At 44.0% G+C, this 22,083-nt stretch overlaps 1 pseudogene; it reads left to right on the top strand.

Moving 5' to 3' along the window:
- The first annotated feature begins 796 nt into the window (after positions 1–796).
- On the top strand, positions 797–4,204 carry LOC115526462 (annotated as a pseudogene).
- The last annotated feature ends 17,879 nt before the right edge of the window (positions 4,205–22,083 follow it).

The raw sequence follows: 22,083 nt of genomic DNA, 5'->3' as shown, positions 1-22,083 counted from the left end.
AAATTACAAGTGTGAGGGACAGAGAGGGGAAATAGAAGATCTGAAACGGCTCTGTGCTGACAGCAACAAGCCCAATGTGGGCTTGAACTCACAAACTGTGAGATCATGACCTGAGCCAAAAGTTGGACGCTCAACTGACTGAGCCACCCAGGCACCCTTAAAAAACATTTTTAATAGAGTTCCTATTTTTTTTATTTTTTTTAATGTTTATTTATTTTTGAGATAGAGCAAGAAGACACAAGCTGGGGAGGGGCAGAGAGAGAGAGAGAGAGAGAGAGAGAGAGAGAGAGAGAATCCTAAGCATGCTCTGTGCTGTTAGCAGAGAGCTCAGTGTGGGGCTTGAACTCATGTGAGATCATGACCTGAGCTGAAGTCAGACACTTAACCCACTGACCACCCAGGTGATCCACCCCCCCTCAAAAAAATTTTTTTTAATTTTTAAAAAATGTTTTATTTATTTTTGAAGGAGAGAGAGGAGACAGAGCATGAGTAGGGGAAGGAACAGAGAGAAGAAGGTGACACAGAATCTGAAGCAGGCTCCAGGCTCTAAGCTGTCAGCACAGAGCCCAATACGGGGCTCGAACCCACAAACTGTGAGATCATGACCTGAGCTGAAGTCGGATGCTTAAACTGACTGCGCCACCCAGGTTGCCCCCCCAAAAAAAAACATTTTAAAAAAGACCAAATAATATATCCCACTGTATGCATATACCACATTTTGCTTATTCATTCATCTGTCAGTGGACACTTGGGTTGCTTCCACATTTTAGACATTGCAAATGATATGGCTATGAACATGGGTGTGCAAATATCTCATCAAGACCCTGCTTTCGATTCTTTTGGGTCTATACCCAGAAATGGAATTGCTGGATCATATAATAATTCTGTATTTAATTTTTGAGGAAATGTCATACTATTTTCCACCACTGCTGCACCATTTTTATTCCCACCAACAGTTCCAATTTCTCCACATCCATGCCAACACTTGGATATGTGATAGAGTACCTTAATTTGATGTGATAGATTACATTGATTTTTGAATATTGAACCAGTCTTGCATATCTGGGATAAATCCTATTCAGTTGTGCTTTATAATTCTTTTTGTAAATTGTTCATTTGATTTGCTAATATTTTGTTGAGAATTTTGCATCTATAGTCCCAAGAGATATTGGTCTGTAGTTTTCTTTTCCTGCAACATCTTTGGTTTTGGTATTAAAAAAATGCTGACTTCACAGAATGAGTTAGGAAATATTCCCTCTGCTTCTATCCTCTGAAAGAGATTGTAGAGAATTGGTATCATTTCTTCCTTTAGTTTGTTAGAAGTCACCGGTGAACCCATCTCAGCCTGCTACTTTCTGTTTTGGAAAGTTATTAGTTACTGATTCAATATCTTAGTAGATAAGTCCTATTCAGATGATGTATTTCTTCTTTGCTGAGTTTTAGTGCATTGTGTCTTTGAAGGAATTGGTCCATTTCCTATAGGTTATCAAATTTGTGGCCATAGAGGTGATTATAGTTTTCCTTTATTCTTTTAATGTGCATGAGATCTGTAGTGATGTCTCCTCTTTCACATCTGATATTATAATTTCTGTCGTCTCTTTTTTTTTTTTTTCTTAATCTGGCTGGAGGCTTATCAATTTCATTGATCTTTTTGGAGAATAAGTTTTTGGGGGGCGCCTTGGGTGGCGGCAGTCGGTTAAGCGTCCGACTTCAGCCAGGTCACTATCTCACGGTCCGGGAGTTCGAGCCCCAGCGTCAGGCTCTGGGCTGATGGGCTCAGAGCCTGGAGCCTGTTTCCGATTCTGTGTCTCCCTCTCACTCTGGCCCCTCCCCCGTTCATGCTCTGTCTCTCTCTGTCCCAAAAATAAATAAATGTTGAAAAAAAAAATTAAAAAAAGAGTAAGTTTTTGGTTTCATTGGTTGATTCCTAATTTCTGTTTCCTAATTTCAATTTGATTGATTTCTAATTTCAATTTCATTGATTTCTGCTCTAATTCTTATTGTTTATTTTCTTCTGCTTACTTTGGATTTAATTTGCCCTTCTTTACTAATTTCCTAAAACGGAAACTTAGAATACTGATTTTAGACCTTTCTTCTTTTCTAATATATGTATTCAACGTTCTAAATTTCCATCTAAGTACTATTTTTGCTGCATTCCACAAATTTGATAAGTTGTGTTTCATTTTCAGTTAGTTTAAAATATTTTTAAAATTTCTGAGATATTTTTCCTTGACCAATATGTTATTTAGAGTGTGGTTATTTCCATGTATTTTGCAATTGATTTTTTGTTATTAATTCTAGTTTAATTTAATTGTGGTCTGAGAGTAGACATATGATTTCTATTCTTTAAAAAATTTTTTTAATGTTTATTTATTTTCGAGATAGAGAGAGAGATAGAGCATGAGAAGGGGAGGGGCAGAGAGAGAGAGAGGGGGGAGATGCAGAATCCAAAGCAGGCTCCAGGCTCTGAGCTGTCAGCACAGAATCTGACTTGGGCTTGAACCCACAGACCATGAGATCATGGTGTGAGCTGAAGTTGGACGCTCAACGGACTGAAAACCCAGGTGCCCAATTCTTTTTTTTTTTAAAGTTTATTTATTTATTTTGAGAGAGAGTGAGAGTGAGAGAGAGAAAGTTGGGGAGGGGCAGAGATAGAGGGAGAGAGAATCCCAACAGGGTACATGCTGTCAGTGTATAGCCCTATTGGGCTTGGAATCATGACCATGAGGTCATGACCTGAGCCTAAATCAAGAGTCGGTTGCTCAACTGACTGAGCCACCCAGGTGCCCCTGATTTCTGTTCTTTTAAATTTGTTAGGTGCATTTGATGCCTCAGAATATGGTCTATTCTGCTGAAAATTCCATGTGAGCTTGATAAGAATGTGTATTCTGCTTTTAGATGAAGTAGTCTATAGATGTCATTATATCCAGTTGATTGATGGTGTTGTTTAGTTAATCTATGTCCTTACTGATCTTCTGCCTTCTGGATCTGTCCATTTTTTGAGAAAAATGTGTTGAAGTCTCCAGCTAAAACAGTGGATTTATCCATTTCTCTTTGCAGTTCAATTAGTTTTTGCCTTGTATATTCGAAGCTCTGTTATTAGGTTGCATACACATTAAGGACTGTTATGTCCTCTTGGAGAACTGACTCCTTATCATTATGTAATGTCCCTCTTTATTTCTGATAAGTTTTCTTGTTTTGAAGTCTGCTCTGTCTAAAATTAATATAGCTACTACTACTTTCTTTTGATGATATATAGTATATACCATGGTATACCTTTCCTTTCCCCACCCATTCACTTCTTTTTTAAGTTTATTTATTTATTTTGAGTGAGAGAGTGAGCACAAGCAAGGGAGGGGCAGAGAGGGAGAGAGATAGAGCAGGGGCTTGAATCCATTGTGTGTGTGTGTGTGTGTGTGTGTGTGTGTGTGTGTATTAATAGACTGTTACTATTATCATCTTGGACAAATTTATTAAGACTAAGAAAACTAGGCAGAATGCCTGGCAGTCCTGCAGATCTGTCTCTTGCTTTAACAGTGTTTTGATGGAACAGACCAAGGGATGTCCCTTCTACCAGCCTCCAGCCACCCTCCAATCTTTTTTCCAGTCACAGCCTTCAGAGCCATCTTCTTGGCCACCTTCTGCCTCCGGGACCAGCCAACACACTATTTTGGGCTTAGCTCCTTATTACCGATCAACCGTGAGCTCCCAGATTCATCAGAATTATTCTCCTGAGGTGGAAGCCACCTCAACTGCCTGGTCAACATGCACCTGAAGGCCTCCTGCACCTACCTCTCTCTGGGCTTCTATGTTGACACTTAACAGTGTGGCTCTGCAAGGAGTTGGTCACTTCTTCCGCAAGTTGGCTGAGGAGAAGCATGAGGGTGCTGAGCCTCTCTTGAAGATGCAAGGTGGCCATGCCCTCTTTTGAAACATGCAGAAACTGTCCCAAGATAAACCCTGGATGCCATGGAAGCTGCCATGGTTCTTAGAAGAACCTGAATCAGGCCCTTTTATATCTACATGCCCTGGGTTCTTCCTGTGCAGACTCCCATCTCTGTGACTTCCTGGAGAAACACTTCCTAGATGGGGATGTGAAACTCATCAAGATGGTGACCATCTGACTCACATCTGCAGGCTGGCTGGTCCCCAGGCTGGGTTGGACCAGTATCTCTTCAAAAGGCTCACTCTAAAACATGACTAGGAGCCTCTGAAGCCCAGCATCCTTTGAGGGCCCCCTCTGGCATCCCCCTGGTGACAAGGCTTGTACCTGAGCCTCTCCCTGCAACCACTAGGCAGCTTTTTCACCACCCTGGCACCCTCTCCCAAGCCATGGACCACATGGAAACAATAAATCTTTTTGAAGAAAGAAAGAAAGAAAGAAAGAAAGAAAGAAAGAAAGAAAGAAATTTTTTATTTTACTTTCACTTATTCTTTCTTTGATATTCTTCCTTGGTGTAGATTCAAATGTTTGACCTATATTAGTTTCCTTCTTTCTGAAGAACTATTTTTTAACATGTCTTAAAAGAAATGGTAGGTTTGCTGGCAAAAAATTCTCTCAATTTTTGTTTGAGGAAGTTTTTATTTCTCCTTCACGTTTGAAGGATAATTTCACCGAGTACAGAGTTCTAGGTTGGTTATTTTTCTTCTGTCCATGCTTTATTTTTTTAATTTTCATTTTTATTTTTAAAAATGAAATTTATTGTCAGATTGGTTTCCATACAACACCCAGTACTCATCCCAACAGGTGCCTCCTCAATGCCCATTCACCCACCCTCCCCTCCCTCCCACCCCCCATCAACCCTCAGGTTATTCTCAGTTTTTAAGAATCTCTTATGGTTTGAGTCTCTCCCTCTCTAACTTTTTTTTTCCTTCCCCTCCCCCATGGTCTTCTGTTATGTTTCTCAGGATCCACATAAGAGTGAAAACATATGGTATCTGTCTTTCTCTGTATGACTTATTTCACTTAGCATAACACTCTCCAGTTGCATCCATGTGGCTACATCCTCAAAAAATTAAAAATAGATCTACCCTATGACCCAGCAATAGCACTGCTAGGAATTTACCCAAGGGATACAGGAGTGCTGATGCATAAGGGCACTTGTACCCCAATGTTTATAGCAGCACTTTCAACAATAGCCAAATTATGGAGAGAGCCTAAATGTCCGTCAACTGATGAATGGATAAAGAAATTGTGGTTTATGTACACAATGGAATACTACTTGGCAATGAGAAAGAATGAAATATGCCTGTGCTTTAAATATCTCACTCTTCTCTCTTTTTCTTGTTTGTAAGGTTTCCCAGAAGAGTTGGATGTAATTCTTATCTTTGTTCCTCTATAAATAAGGTGTTTTTCTTTCCCCTCTGGCTTATTTCAGAATTTTTTCTTTATTTTTTATTTTCTGTAGTGTGAATGTGATATGCCTGGGTATAGGTTTTTGTTTTTGCATTTATCCTGCATAGTGTTCTCTGAACTTCATGGATTTGTGGCTTGGCATCTGTTATTAATTTGGGGGAAATTCTCAGTCATTGTTGTTTTATATATTTCTTATGTTCCTTTCTCTCTTTCTTCTCCTTCTGCTTTCCCATTATGTGTATGTTACACTTTTTATAGCTGTCCAACAGTCTTTGGATATTTTATTTTGTTATTTTCCATCTTTGTTCTCTTTGCTTTTCAGTTTTGGAGGTTTCTCTTGATGTGTCCTGAAGCCTGAGAGTCTTTCCTCAAGTGTGTCAAGTCTACTGATAAACCTACCCAAGGCATTCTTCATTTCTGTTACAGGGTTTTTGAGCTCTGGCATTTCTTTCAGTTCTTTTGTAGGATTTCCATCTATCCTTAGATTGCCCATCTGTTCTTTCATGCTGTCTGCTCTGTCCAGCAGTGGATATAATTATTGCATATTAATCACAGTTGTTTTAAATTCCTGGTCTGATAATTCCAACATCCTGATGCTTGCTTTGTCTTTTCAAACAGTGTTTTGTTTTATTTTGCCTTTTAGTATGCCTTGTAATTTTTTCTTGATATACTGGGGATAAAGAATTGTTGTAGATCAGCCAGTAGTAATGTGGTGGTAATGTGGGGAGGAGGAAGCATGCCATATTCCCATGATTACGTCTCAGTCTTTTAGTGAGTCTTTACCTCTGGGCTATGAACTTCACATGTGTCTTCTCGGTTGTTGTGTGTGCGTGCGTGCAAGTGTGTGTTTTCTCTCCTCCCTTAGGTGGGACAGTGTGGCTACAACTATCTGGAGTTGGGTATTTTCCTTTCCCCAGGCCAGTTAGGCTCTGATAAAACCCCAGCCGGTTAGGGTCTGGTTAAATAGGTTCTCTCGAAGGCAGATCTTGTTAAGAAGGACAGAATACTTGGCATATTTCAAAATGGTTACTCTTCCCCTTCCCTGGCCAGAAGCGTAAGGGAATTTTTCTCTGATGCTGTGAAAACCGGGTCGAGCTCCTGGAGATAAAACTGGCAAAAGTGTCAGGGCCCCCTTATGACTGAGTCTCCCTAGAGATTTTAACTCTCAGAGCTGTCCACACTGAGCCCCCAGCAATTGTCACCTACAGTTCGGGTTTCCCTACCCCAGCGCTGCTTCCCATGGAAGTTTCGGGTTGTGGGTTTCTGCTCTGGTAGGTTTGGATTCTCTGTATTCACGTGTCTGTTTCTCCAATTTGCGAGGTCACTTCTGGGGACTCACTGCACGTGTCCCTGTCACTCTGAGACCTTCTATCACTTGCTGTGACCACCCTTCTCTTTTTTTTTTTTAATTAAAAAAATTTTTAATGTTAATTTTTTGAGAGAGGGAGATAGAGACAGAGCGTGAGCAAGGGAGGGGCGAAGAGAGAGAGGGAGAGAGACACAGAATCTGAAGCAGGCTCCAGGCTCTGAACTGTGAGCACAGAGCCCAAGGTGGGGATCAAACCCACAAACCGCGAGATCATGACCTGAGCCGAAGTCGGACGCTTGATCTCCTGAGCCACCCAGGCACCCTGTGACCTCCCTTCTCTTACAGGCCTAAGAAGAATTGTTCATTTTTCAGGTAGTTCACCTGCTTACTGGTTATGATAGGTAACTTCCAAACTTCTTATGTACTGGGCCCAAAGTTGGGCCCATCTGACTTTTATGGAGATGATTTTTATCTCCCACCAGAGAATGTTCTATCTGTACTCTTTTAGGCTCATGCACTAAGAAACTGCTCACATCTATCTAGTAGGGATGGAGCCAGACTGGGGATGAGACCCAGTTTTACCAAAACTCTACCTTTGTTTCGTCTTCATTTCCCGGACATGTTCCTTCCTCAGTTCTGGAAGCCCTCTGTCTCAGCCTGTGAGTAGTGGGAGATTTTCTGAATTTTGGAGGTTTTGAGCTTAACTCTCCTGCCTCCTACCCCACATACCTTCAAAATCTGGCAAATATCCTTTGTTCCAGGCAGGCCCTCTTTCTCGAATTGGACTCGGTTTTCTAAACATGATGAGGCTGCAGAAGATTTCACTCTGTCTTTTCCTTAGGAGCTTCCAGGAGCCCGCAGCTCCTCATGGCCACCAGCAACTCCACTGGTTTCTCATTCTCCCGGTTGGGTCCCTTTGCCTGAGCTAAGCTTTTGTGGCCAGAATTGGCAATGGCCCCAGGGAAGACTATGTGAGCAGTGATCCTCAGCTCATTCAGGAAGGAGAGTCTTTTCTGTCTTTGAAATTTTTGTTCATTTCATTCATTCATAGCATTGCATTTATAGCCCTCTGCTCTCTTGAAAAAGATGGTTCTTGCAACTTTTCTGGGTTCCCCCCCCCCTTCTAATTCTTGCAGTGGGAGCAGTGACCTGCTGAAAACTCTGTATCTTGGTTGGGAGTGGAGCCTTTTGATCTTTTTAAAAATTCTAGTAAATTCATCTTTTTAAAAAAATGTCATCACTCTACGACCCAGAAATTGCACTACTAGGTATTTATCCAAGGGAGATAGGTGTGTTGTTTTGAAGGGGCACATGTGGGGGTGCCCGGGTGGTTCAGTAGGTTAAGCGTCTGACTTCAGCTCAGGTCATGATCTCACAGTTTGGGGGTTCGAGTCCCGTGTCGGGCTCTGTGCTGCTAACTCAGAGCCTGGAGCCTGCTTCAGATTCTGTGTCTCCCTCTCTCTCTGCCCCTCCTCTGCTTGTGCTCTGTCTCTGTCTCTGTGTCTGTCTCTCTCTCAAAAATAAATAAAAACATCGTCCTCGCTTTGGCAGCACATATACTAAAAATAAATGAAGGGGCGCCTGGGTGGCGCAGTCGGTTAAGCGTCCGACTTCAGCCAGGTCACGATCTCGCGGTCCGTGAGTTCGAGCCCCGCGTCAGGCTCTGGGCTGATGGCTCGGAGCCTGGAGCCTGGAGCCTGTTTCCGATTCTGTGTCTCCCTCTCTCTCTGCCCCTCCCCCGTTCATGCTCTGTCTCTCTCTGTCCCAAAAATAAATAAAAAACGTTGAAAAAAAATTAAAAATAAATGAAAACATTAAAAAAAAGAAGGGGCACATGCACCCCAATGTTTATAGCAGCACTATCTACAACAGCCAAAGTATGGAAAGAGCCCAAATGTCCATCGACGGATGAATGGATAAAGATGTGGTATATATATATATATATATATATATATATATATATAGTATGGAGTATTACTCGTCAATAGAGTATTACTCAACAATAAAAAAAAATGAAATCTCGCCATTTGCAACTACGTGGATGGAACTAGAGGGTATTATGCTGAGCAAAATTAGACAAAGAAAGACAAATATGAGATGACTTCATTCATATGTGGAATTTAAGATACAAAACAGACGAACATAAGGGAAGGGCAGCAAAAATAATATAAAACCAAGGAGCAAAACATAAGAGACTCTTAAATACAGAGAGCAAACTGAAGGTTCCTGGAGGGGTTATGGGTGGGGGGGATGGGCTAAATGGGTGAGGGGCATTAAGGAAGACACTTGTTGGGATGAGCACTGGGTGTTATACATAGGGAATGAATCACTGGAATCTGCTGAAATCATTATTACACTATATGCTAACTAACTTGGATGTAAATAAATAAATAAATAAATAAATAAATTTTAAATTAAAAAATGTCATCAAACATTTTCTCCAATCCATTTTTATGTTTCTCTTTTTGAAATGTTTGTGTCTGGATATTTTTACTTCTACTTCTATCCTCTGTATCTTATGTTTTTCTTTTTCTTTTTTTAAGTTTTATTTATTTAAGGAATCTCTATGCCCAGTGGAGCTCGGACTCATGACCCCGTGATCAAGAGTCACACGCTCTTTGGACCGAGCCAGCCAGGCGCCCCATGTATCTTATGTTTTCCTTTTATGTTTTCTATTATTTTTGTTTTTTGCTTCTTCCTTCTGGAAAGTTACTCAATTTGATCACCCAGTTCACTAATGTTTTCTTTAGCTGTATTCATTCCATTTATCCCATCTACCTGGACTGGTCAGAATTTCTGGTTTTAAAGGGCTACTAACGAATAATCTGACTCTTACATTTGTTCATTCGTTCATTCGTTCGTTCATTCACTCGTGCATATGTTCATTAAATCCCTACATTGTGTCACGTTGGGCTCTAGGCCTGAGGAATTTAATCACCATCTATAAAAGGGGAATTGTGATTTTAAACCTCCAGCTCAGACCCATGTGGGCAACAGCCTACTTAACATCAGAGGCATCTCAAGTTCAACATGTACAAAATTCAACCAGGGGTCTTCCCCTAGTCAGGATTCTCTTGGAGGCAAGTGGTATAGGTCTTTAAAACCCTGCATACTTGGGCCTACCTCACACCATACCTCATCCGTCTGTCTTTCTTTCTTTCTTTCTTTCTTTCTCTCTTTCTTTCTTCTTGTTTTAAAGATTTTGGTTTTAAGTAATCTCTACACCCAGCGTGGTGCTCAAACTCATAAACCCGAGATCAAGAGTCACACGCTTTTTACCAACTGAACCAACCAGGTGCCCCACCACTCCTTTGTTCTTTTTTTTTTTTAGTTTGTTTATTTATTTACTTAGAGAGTGCTTGCATGCACACTTGGGGGAGGGGGGAGGGGCAGAAAGAGAGGAAGAATGAGAGAATCCCAGGCAGGCTCCGCACTGTTAGTGCAAGGCTCGATGCAGGGCTCGAACCCACCAAGCATGAGATCATGACCTGAGCTGAAGTCAGATGCTTAACCAACTGAGCCACCCAGATGCCCCCTCCCCGCCCCAACTACTTCCTTCTTGAGTCTGTTCCCTTTGCACATGCTAGAATGCCAGGAGTGGTCTTCCCCAACCGCACTCACCTGCTCCACGCCTGCCCTGCCTTCAGATTCCCTCCGGTGCGCTGGCTTTCGCAGGTGAGCTTTTTTCTGACCACCTAGACCCACTGCTAGACTTTTTCAGAGCTTGACAAACTCCTCCTTGAGTTCAGTCCAGAGATCTTCCCATTGCTCTCAAGACCTTGGAGGTGTCCACAGGCAGCCCTTCCCTGCCTCCCTTGGAATCCTGCCAGGACTGGGGCGCCTGGGTGGCGCAGTCGGTTAAGCGTCCGACTTCAGCCAGGTCACGATCTCGCGGTCCGTGAGTTCGAGCCCCGCGTCGGGCTCTGGGCTGATGGCTCGGAGCCTGGAGCCTGCTTCCGATTCTGTGTCTCCCTCTCTCTCTGCCCCTCCCCCGTTCATGCTCCGTCTCTCTCTGTCCCGAAAATAAAAAAAAAAAAAAAAAGGAATCCTGCCAGGACTGCCTTCAACTCCTGAGATCCTTCCCTTCTGGAACAATCCCATGACTCTGCTTCTATTAACCCAGGCTTCCAAACTCAGTGGCCTGCTGATTCTTCCACAGCAGTGAGGAAAAACAAACAAACAAAACAAACGTACACCCTCTGCCCCCTGAAAAAATGTTTTAAAAACCAGTTTGAGTTGGGTTTTCTGTCATTTACCACCAAAAGTTTTCCAACTCATACAAAGAGACAGGATTAATGAAACATTAAGCAACCACTGGAATGCTCCGTGTTGGATGACAGGTTACAGAAAAGGGACAGAGGAATCCCAAATGTCCAGCTTTGACACACTGGAAGAGTCTACGGCCATACACCCTGAACGCGCCCCATCTCGTCTGACACCCTGAAAGAAGGACAGGAATGCAGGCCTTGGTAGTCAATTACTCTCTGTTCCCCCTTTCTGCCTGTGGCCAAATCAAGGAGTTGGGCCATTGTGGGACTTGACCTTAGTAGGGTGGAGAAGTAGGGGGAAGCCTCACATCCTTACATGTTCATGTTCCAGATCAGGAAGAGTAGGACATTAGGACCATCTTGGAGACATCCCTACAACCGGAAGCTGGAGGCCCGGCCGCAGGCCAGCATCTGAGGCTGGTTCTGAGGACCGGCAGTGCTGGGGTGGCAGGGACTCAGGTCACTTGTGCCGTGGCTCTTAGAATTATCCTTCCTTTGGATAGGGGCAGGTATGTTGTCCTGTATTTTCTCATTGATCACATCGCCCTAATGAATCGTACAGCCTGGGCATTAAGAGTGCTTCATTGGTCCAGGTCCTCCAGAAGCCGAACCAGAAATCCCAGGGTCTTGGCCAGGGTTTTTATCAGGGAGCCAACTTTGGTGGCAATATTTGGAACAGATAGTCAAGAAACAAGAGCGAATGAAAGAAAAAAAGGGGAAAAAAAAATGAATGTGTTTGAGAATAGACTGTGTGGCGTGGGGAGAGTGCAAGAAATTTGGAAAGTTCCAGAATTAACACCATAGAGCGATACCACTTATTTCAACCTTACGCCCAGGAAAGTCATTGATTTATGGTGTTTATGGACATAAGCAGTGAAAGTATCAGAAGCAGTTTGGGAATAAGCAGGCCATAGGAAGCGTTAGCTCGGGGAGGGTGTGAGGGGAAGGGAGGAGGAAGGCTTGTGGAGGAGATCAACCGTCTCTGATATTTTATTTCTGAGCAAACATGTCAAAATGTTTAGATTTGTAAAAGCTGAGAGGTACGGGTATATATATGGATGAATATAATAGCTTCCCCCCGTATGTCTGAAATATTTTATAATAAAAAAAAGTGTTTTAATTTTTATTTTAAATTTTGAAAAAAAAATTTTTTTAATTTAGTTTTGAGAGAGAGAGAGAGAGAGAGAGTCAGAGCATGAGTAAGGGAGGAGCAGAGACAGGGAGACACAGAATCCGAAACAGGCTCCAGGCTCTGAGCTGTCGGCACAGAGCCTGATGCCGGACTTGAACCCACAAACCATGAGATCATGACCTGAGCGGAAGTTGGATGCTTAACCGGCTGAGCCACCCAGGGGCCCCATTAAAAAAAGGGGTTTTAAGTGTCAGGGATTTAGGGACTGGCAGGTCGGGGGTTAAGACTTCCTTACACCAATACCAGCTGTGTTTCTGGATGAGTTACTTCTTTCCCATCTGTGACTGTCCCTCTTGGGATGTCACATCCTACTCACCTGCACACTCGATTAAGTTGACACTGGGGAACAGCTTGCCGGTTTTCTCTTCTCTAAAAACAAATGGGAAAAAACCCACAAATGTTGGCTGCTTCATTTTCAAGTTGAAGTGCTGGGGTTCAACTTCCTCCCCTCCTTCCCCCTCCCCCCACCCCCAACACATACCTACAAAGTCGGAAGTTTTAGTTTATACCGGGAGATAATCTTTACGTTTGCAATTCCTTCCGGATTTTACAAGGGATGATTCATTTTTGATCTTTTTGTTGTTGTTGTTTGTTTATTTTTTGAGAGAGAGAGAGAGAGAGAGGGAGACAGGAACTGAAGCCGGCTCTGCGCTGACAGCAGAGAGCCCAATGCAGGATTCAAACTCACTTGAACCCTTGAGATCATGGCCTGAGCTGAAGTGGGACGCTCAACCGCCCGAGCCACCCAGGCACCCCTATTTTTTTTTTATCTTCTTTCTTTTTAAAGTTGATGTATTTAGTTATTTATTTATGAGAGAGAGAGCACGAGCAGGGGAGGGGCAGAGAGAGAGAAGGAGAGACAGAACCCCCAGCAGGCTCCACGCCCAGCACCAGCACGGAGCCCGATGAGGAGGCCGATCTCAGGAACCAAGGGATCATGACCTGAGCCTAAATCAAGAGTCAGATGCTTAACGTACTGAGCCACCCTGGCGCTCCTTATATATTTATTCATTTTTTAAAGTAATCGCAACGCTCCACGTGGGGCTTGAACTCAGGAAACACCCTCCAGCCCCCAGCAAGTATCATTTGCCCTACAGCCAAGGCACCCCGGAGTGATTCAATTTACAAACTACATTTACACCCCTTTGACACCCACAGGTTCCTTGTTCTTTGGAAGAGTTCAGGTCTACCTTTCGGAGAACGTGGCCAGTCCAGTCCCTCCGTTCTGGTCAGCAGCCGGGCTCTTCCTTCCACCCTTGGGGACCGCCCAAGGAACCACTGAGGCGCTGGGGATGGAGGGCCCCCACGCGCCCTGGGTGGCCCTGGCCCTTGTAGGCTAGGACCAGCCACCCTATGGAGACACAACATGGTGGACCAAGGATCTGAGTCAGAGAACTGCAGGGGAGAGGCGAGGAGCAAACATGAGGTGTTCTGGGTTTCATACCGGCCCCAAAGTTTCCAGCTCGTCACCTGTTAATTAAGCAAGGAGGCCACTAAGCTGAGGTGGCTTTAACGGCGCAGGGCCTGCCTCAGCAAACCCAAACCCAAGCCTGTAAGTCCCTCAAAAAGCAAACCTGAAGGATGCCCAGTCACATTAGCCGACTAGGATTCAAGCTATAGCTAATCCGTAATCTCCCCACTTTGCTTCCTCCGTTGCCCCGTAAATTAAGTTTTTCCCAGCTCCCCCGAGGGAGCGCTTCTGACCATTTGTAGCTGAGCGCTGCCCAATTCGAATGGATTTTTGCTCAAATAAATACCTAAAATTTGAATATGCCTCAGTTTGTCTTTGAAGGGTTCCGGCCAGCAGGGGGATCCGAAGGAGACCCCCAAAGGCCCCGGGGGCAGTGAGCGACCAGGAGGGGGTGGGGGGTTTGCCCTGAAAAGAGCTCTCTGAATTTCTTCGAGCATTTTCTTTCTCCAGTCCGGGGCTGGGGTCAGCCAATGTAAAAGAAACTGGACCGAGTCCAGGATCAGACTAGGTCCAACTTAGAAACTGGACTGGGTCCAAGGTCGGACTGAATCTGACTTAAGCTGGGCTGGGTCCAGTGTGAGGCCTCGTGTAATAAGAGAAAAAGAAAAAAGAGAGAGAGAGAGAAATGGGTTTTTCTGAGTCTAAACAACCTGGGCTTCCTCCATCTGGAACCCCAACTAACTCTAGGAATAGAAATTAGAGGCCCAGGGGGCGCCTGGGGGGCTCAGCCAGTTAAATGTCCAACTCTTGGTTTTGGCTCAGGTCATGATCTCGAGATTCATGCGTTTGAGCCCTGCATCCGCCTCTGTGCTGACGATGCGCAGCCTGCTTGGGATTCTCTGTCTCCCTCTCTCTCTGCCCCTTTCTCACTCACATGTGTGTGTATACTCTCCCTCCCTCTGTCTCTCAATATAAACAAATAAACTTTAAAAAAAAGGGGGGGCCCGGAACCTCTGTTTTGTGAACCAGTGGGCTAACCTTACGAAAGGCAATCTTGAAAATTCCCGTGGCCACGATAGGGAATCTCACCTAATCTTATCCATTTAGGAGATGCTGTAGAGAAAAAGGATCCCGAATTTCCCCAAACTAGTTCACTGGGGCACCTGGGTGGCTCAGTCCGTTAAGCATCTGACTTTGGCTCAGGTCATGATCTCACAGTCCGTGAGTTCAGGCCCCACGTCGGGCTCTGTGCTGACAGCTCGGAGCCTGGAGCCTGCTTTGGAGTCTGTGTCTCCTCCTCTCTTCTGCCCTCCCCCGCTCATGCTCCCTCTCTCTCTCTCTCTCTCAAGAATAAACATTAAAAAATTTTTAAAGATTCTTTACAAAAGGCAAATGAAAAGCATATACAACAAGCCGATGCTGAATCTATAAAGAAATGCACACTAACTTGTCTGAGTGCTCCTTCCCTTTACCTCCTCTCCTTAAATATTCTGAATCTACTAATCTCTTGACACTCAGAAGATGAGCCAGAATTTTATTTAACTTATTTTGGATGTAAATTCGATCCCCAACGTGGGGCTCCAACGCACAGCTCCAAAGTCAAGTGTCGCATGCTCTACCGACCGAGCCAGCCAGGTGCCCCAGGAATTTAGAATTCTTCTTCTTTTTTTAATTTTAGAGAGAGAGAGTGAGACTGCACAAGAGAGCGCAAGTGGGGGAGGGGCAGAGGGGGAGAGAGAATCTTAAACAGGCTCCCTGCTCATCTCGGAGCCTGACGCGGGGCTTGATCTCATGACCTGGGACCACAACCTGAGCCAAAATCAAGAGTCAGAGGCTTCACTAACTGAGCCACCCAGGAGATCCCTGAAATTTAGAATTCTAATAGAGCTTACCATCCGGGGCTCCCAGACCTCTACCGATTTATTCACATGACATTAGGTCCTCGTGTCACCTGAAAATGGACAGCCAAGGTCAAATGGGAAGAGACTGAGAGAGATATTAAAGACTCACATACTACTCACTCCGCCAGAGATGGGCCAAAACGCACTAGAAACAAACGCCCAAGACCCATTTGAGAGGATTGATGAACTATTTCCTCAAAAGACTATCATTCAATCCTGCCAACAAAAGAAGGATGAACCAGTCTCAGACCACAAGACAAGACTGGAAACACTTTTTGTGACACACTCGAAGCTTTCTTTTACTCCACGCAGGCACAGAAAGACGCCCTGACTTCCTTATTCATTAGCAGGCTTGGGCCCAAACTAAGTTGCCTATTGAAGAGGCCCAAGCTGGGGTCCCTGGGTGGCTCAGTCCGTTAAGTGTCTGATTTCAGCTCAGGTCATGATCTCGCAGTTCGTGAGTTCGAGCCCCGTGTCGGGCTCTGTGCTGACAGCTCAGGGCCTGGGGCCTGCTTCGGATTCTGTGTCTCCCTCTCTCTCTGCTCCTCCCCCACTCATGCTCTGTCTCTCTCTCTCTCAAAAATACATAAAGATTAAAACCAATCTTTTGAAGAGACTCAAGCTGGTCTGGGAAGATGTTCCCCTGTTACAAAAATAATAATAAGCATTGATGGGACTCTGAGGGATCCTCATATAAATCGTTCCCAGTGATACCTCTCAACGAGCAAGGGGAACATTAGTGGAGAGTCCCGTTTAACGCTGGTGGATCCGAGAGCCTTATCTACCTGGAATGCTGCTTTCATAAAACAGAAACCCCTTTGGAGGAAAGAGAATATTTCTGGAGTGGGGGTTTCTAACCAAATTCAAAGGGTACCTGTATCGAAATCAGTCCCAATGACATGAGGGTCCTTTTCGGGGACCCACGCTTTCCTCCTGTGTGCCACTGGCCCATCAGACCTGGTAGGACGAGATGTGCTTTCTAAATTCAGGAGTCGTGTAAAATTTAACTCAGAAGGAGAAATGACCTTAGAATTTCCTGAACCCTCCTGAACCGGAACTGCTCTGTTCTCTGCCAATAGAAATTGGTGAAATTAAGACTCAAAGGTATGAAAAACAAACAAAACAAAACAAAACAATAAAGTAAAATAGAATAAAATAAAATAAAATAAAAATAAAAATAAGAGTCCCAATCTCTCAGAAGTGCCTGAATGCCTATGGGCTTCTTCTTCAACCGACAGAGGCAAAATTAATGGAACCGAACCCATAAAAATCCAAATAGATCATTCTTAACCCCCGCCTAAATTGGCTGAATTTCCACTAAAAGCAAAGGGCTCTCACCAATTGGGGAAGGCCAAATGAAGCGAGGACTGCTTCCTACAACTCTTCTATCTAATCCATTAAAAAATCAAATAGATGGGGCGGGGGGGGGGGCGCCTGGGTGGCTCAGTCAGTTGAGCGTCTGACTTCGGCTCAGGTCATGATCTCGCGGTCTGTGGGTTCGAGCCTCCGCGTCGGGCTGTGTGCTGACAGCTCAGAGCCCGGAGCCTGCTTCGGATTCTGTGTCTCCCTCTCTCTCCGCCCCTCCCCTGCTCATGCTCTGTTTCTCTCTGTCTCAAAAATAAATAAAAGTTAAAAAAAAAAATCAAATAGGGTGCCAGGGTGGCTCAGTCAGTTGAGCGTCCCACTTCGGCTCAGGTCGTGATCTCACGGATGGTGGGTTCGGGCCTCTCGCCGGGCTCTGTGCTGACAGCATAGAGTCTGCTTTGGATCCTCTGGCTCTCTCTCTCTCTTCCTGCCCCTGCCCCCCCACCCCCCCCCGCTGTCTCTCACTCTCTCTCAAAAATAAATAAACATTAAAAAAAATCAAATGGACGAGGTTGGTGTTTTGTCCAGGATCTCTGTGCCGTCAGCAAAATTGCGATACCGAGGTTCCCTGTGGTTCCAAATCTCCAACACCTTGTTGTTTAACGTCCCTGCTGACTCAGAACGGTTCGCAGTGGTGATGGATCTCTGCTCCTCTGTCTTTAGTAGCCCAGTTGACAGGAAGAACCAATATTTGCCCACCTTCACTTGGAACAACCAACAATACACCTGGACTGCTGAGACAACATCCTTATTTTTCACAAAAAATAAGCAAACTTACAGTTCCCGAAGAACGCTGCAGTCACTCAATATGTAGATGACCCATTGGTATGTCCCCCTAGGAGGGAGGCCCAAGAAGTTAGATTTGATATCTCTTTTATAGCAATTAGCTTGCAAAGGCCATGAGATCTCCAAGGAAAACGTCCAGTTCTCAAAAGACAAGGCCCACGACGTTGGGCATGGTGCGATTGCAAAAGGCAGTCTCTGTCTCACCTGAAAGAACAAAGACTCTCCCGCGTTTCCCCAGACCCACAACCAAGAGACCATTAAGGAGTCTCCTTCAGGACATTGTGGATCTTGGGTTCCCAATGCTTCTCTGATTGCAATGCCTCTGGAGGAGCTTACAAGGCGTCAAAGCCAGAGCCTGCCCCCTGGGGAGATAAGTGTGAGCAAGGTTTTAGCCAACCAAAATTAGTCCTGCAAGAAAGTCCAGCCCCAAGCCTCCTAAATGATACTAAATCTTCCACCCTATTTGTGCAAAACACGATAAGCAGGAATCTAGGAATTCTAACACGACCGCATGGAGGAAAACGTAGACCAGCTGTTCATAGCTATACCCAGCAGCCGAACCATATCCAAACTTTTGGAAAGCTGTAGCCACGGCAGTGCGATCGGTGGGACAGAGCCTGACGTGGGGCTTGATCCCACGCACTGTGAGATCATGACCTGAGCTGAACCCAAGAGGCAGAGGCTGAACCGACTGAGCCGCGCAGGCACCCCTACTTTCACCTTCTAACCTCCATCGTGAGCGTTGCCACGTGCTCAGCCCTGCTACTCTGCTCCCCCTGCCTGACAAGGGTACAGAGCAGCATACCTGCGTGGGCGGGAGGTCTTGGCTCGCATTGACTCATGGGACACGGTGGAAAACCCAGATGCCATGTTCTTCGTGGATGGGTCCCCACGCTAAGAATTCAAAAGGGAAATATCAAGCAGGATATGCTGTAACAACTCAATATAAACTACTGGAAACGGATATCTTCCCCAGCTGAAGTCGAACCACGGAGCGGAACTCCGTGCCCTCCCTTGGGCTTGTCAGCTCTCCAGAGGAAAATCAGTAAACATTTACACCATAGCAGATAGGCCTGTGGGATGGTCTATGACTTGGGCATGTTATGGAAACAGAGAGAGTTCCTCACTTCTAATGGAACCCCAATTAAAAATGGGCCCAAGTAGTAAACGAACTACTCCCTGCGACTCTATTGCCTAACCAAATTGCAACGATTAAAATTGAAGTTCATACCAGGAAAACAGAACCTGAGTGTCAGGGAAATACCCTAGCAGGCTTCTATGCTAAATTAGCCAGCACTGAAACTGTTCCAGTATGTAACTTGAATGACCGAGGATGCAAGTTTAATATTAAATGAGGACTCCCTGAGGGCCCAGGTGGGTGCTCGGTTCTTTTTCAGTCCTTAAGAATGCCATCACTAAAAGCCCTACGTTCTGCGACTCCTTGCGGCGCAGAGAAAATGACCCAAATTACGAAAGGTAACTGTTCCAATGTTGCCTAATTGGTTTACCAATTTTGGTTAACAAATTGGTTAGCCAGTTGGCTGATTTGTCACACCCATAACCCTGGAAAGACTATTAAGGTAATAAATGGAGCATTCCCACCACCTGCTGGGCCATTTGAAGACTTACAAATGGATTTCATTCAATGGCTCCCTGCAATGGGTTTATCAATACGTTCTTGTAATTGTTTGTACTGTGTGTTCTTTAGATGGATTGAAACCTTCCCATGCAGAACAGCTGATGCCACAACGGTGACTAAGGAACTTTTAGAAAATATATTTCCTGATGGGGTGTCCAAAGAGTGATCTCCAGGGATAGGGGAACCCACTTCCCTGGGTAGGTAAACAATGAAATAAGGCTCTGCGGACACAATGGCATTACCGGTGCCCTTACCATCCTCAGTCATCTGGTAAAGTTGAATGGACAAGTGGCAGCTTAAAACTAAAGCTACCTAAATTAACAAAATCAACTGGATTGCCATGGCTAAAGGTTCTACCATTGGCTTGGATGGTGAGTAGATCAACACCTATGGGAAAGCATAAATTAATGCCTTAGAAAGGGAACAGTAACAAGTAGACCCATGACTTTGATGATAGAACCCCATGTATCTCCCATACTCATAAATTCTGATATGCCTCAGTACTGTAAAACTTTAATGGATTATGCCCGCGTGTATTTCCAGCAGGTAAAAGATGCTTCCTGTAATCCTCCTACAGGTGGCCAAACTTTCCACAACTTAGAAACTGGAGTGTGGGTCTTCTGGAAACAACCCCTAAGGAAGGTTGCCCTTGAACCTCGTTGGAAGGGATCATACCAGGTTCTCCTTACTACTCAGGTGGCAGCCAAATCTCAGGGACTTGCACCTTGGGGTCCACATGTCCCAATTGAAAAGGGCCCCTCCGGACTCAGAACTGCATGCGAGCCAGAGACGTAAAGTTAACATAGACCGGGGAGCTTCCTGCCCCGAAGCCGTCAACATCTTGAGTTGGACAACTTTCCCAAGATCATGGGTCAAGATTTCCATTTCCAATATGAAATCGTTATTCCTTCTGTCTATTTGCTATTTGCTTTCCTCTCTATTAATGCCTGGGGAGACACCACTATAATTAGGATTTCGCAAATACTACCACTGCAGGAAACTTAGCGAACTGCTGGATATGCCACGCCATGCCAAAATCGGGATGTGCAGGGAGAGACCCCTTGGTTCACCCTATGAGTAATTTCACTGACATCCCACATGCCGTTGTATGCCTAAATTGTTCCACAGGCCCCTTTTATAAAGTTAAAATATTAAATCTTTGCCTTAAGTTAAAGATCCCTAAATCTGGGATTTGGAAATGAAATCCATTGACTATATATAGTATATAGTGTATATATACTATATGTATAGTATATAGTATATCGTATAGTATATATATAGTATATAGTATATATATAGTATACTATATATATACTATAGTATATACAGTATATATATATACTATATATATACTATATACTATGTACAGTATATATATAGTATATATATAGTATATAGTATATATATAGTATATATATATACTATATACTATAGTATATACAGTATATATATAGTATATATAGTATATAGTATATATAGTATATAGTATGTATATAGTATATATATATTATATAGTATATAGTATAGTATATATATAGTATATAGTATACAGTATATAGTATATATATATAGTATATAGTATGTATATAGTATATATATACTATATACTATGTATATACAGTGTATATATATAGTATATATAGTATATAGTATATATAGTATATAGTATATAGTATGTATATAGTATATATATAGTATATAGTATATATACTGTATATATACATACTATATACTATATATATACATATATATGTATATAGTCCCTTCTTCCTTCACCTGGAATTGTACAAACAAACATGATTAGCGACCATCGCTGAGTCTATTGCTAACGCCATGGTAGGATGACAAAGTTCCCTAAACTCTCTTGCTAAGGCGGTTCTGGATAATAGGATTGCTTTAGATTACTTGCCGGCTGAGAAAGGAGGCGCTTGTGCCATAGCAAAAGCCGTCTGCTGCACCTGAACCAACACCTCTGGTTTTGTAAAAACTCAAATACAAGCGATGAACCCACAAGCTTCCTGGTAGCACAGGCTGATACCTCATCGGGTACATTCTTTGACTTACGTGGCACCGATTCTTTTGGTTCATGGGGAACCTGGCGAAGGGTACACTTCAGCCCCTTGGTACGATGATCCTACTCATGTCAGCATTGTAACCCCTCCCGTGCTCTGAGGATCTTACATGGATATTTGCAGCCATCAGCACATCAGCGGGGAGAAACCAGAAACAGGATGTTTGACAAACAGCAAAAAGCAATTCTCCAGTGGATGTGACCTCGTCATGACGAGGAGTTTCATGGTAAGGTTAAGAACAATTCAACTCTGATGGACACGGGGAGTGGTACCCGTTCCAAATTTGTGGTCAATCTCTCACGTGTGAAAGGGTGACCAAATGGGAGAAATTGTTAAGTTAGTTACACAAGGAGGCCATTAGACTGAGATGGCTCTAACACCCTCACACCTGTGTGAGCGAACCAAAATTTAAACCTGTAAATACCTCAAGGTCACTAAAGTGAGACCTAGGGAGAAGCAATCGCAAACAGCCAACAAGGGTTCGAGCTACAGCCAATCAATAACTTCCTTGCTTTGCTTCCGCCTTTTCTCTATGAAAGTTTTGTCCCCAGCTCCCGTCGACGGAGTGCTTCTAACCACTTCTGGTTTGGCCCTGCCCCATTTGAATCGATTTTGCTCAAATAAATTCCTAAAATTTTAATATGCCTCAGTTTATCTTTTACCAGACCTCATTCTGTCTCCGCCCTCCAGATCTGTGTTTCTTTTTATATCCCTGTCCCCCTGCTCCACATACTTAGGAGTTAGCCTGTCCTTTCTCTGATCAGGCATTTAATCCCGCCCCATG

The sequence above is a fragment of the Lynx canadensis genome, chromosome D1 (assembly GCF_007474595.2).
Source record: "Lynx canadensis isolate LIC74 chromosome D1, mLynCan4.pri.v2, whole genome shotgun sequence".
Classification (NCBI taxonomy): Eukaryota; Metazoa; Chordata; class Mammalia; order Carnivora; family Felidae; genus Lynx; species Lynx canadensis.
This window is presented reverse-complemented; position numbering and strand designations above follow the sequence as displayed.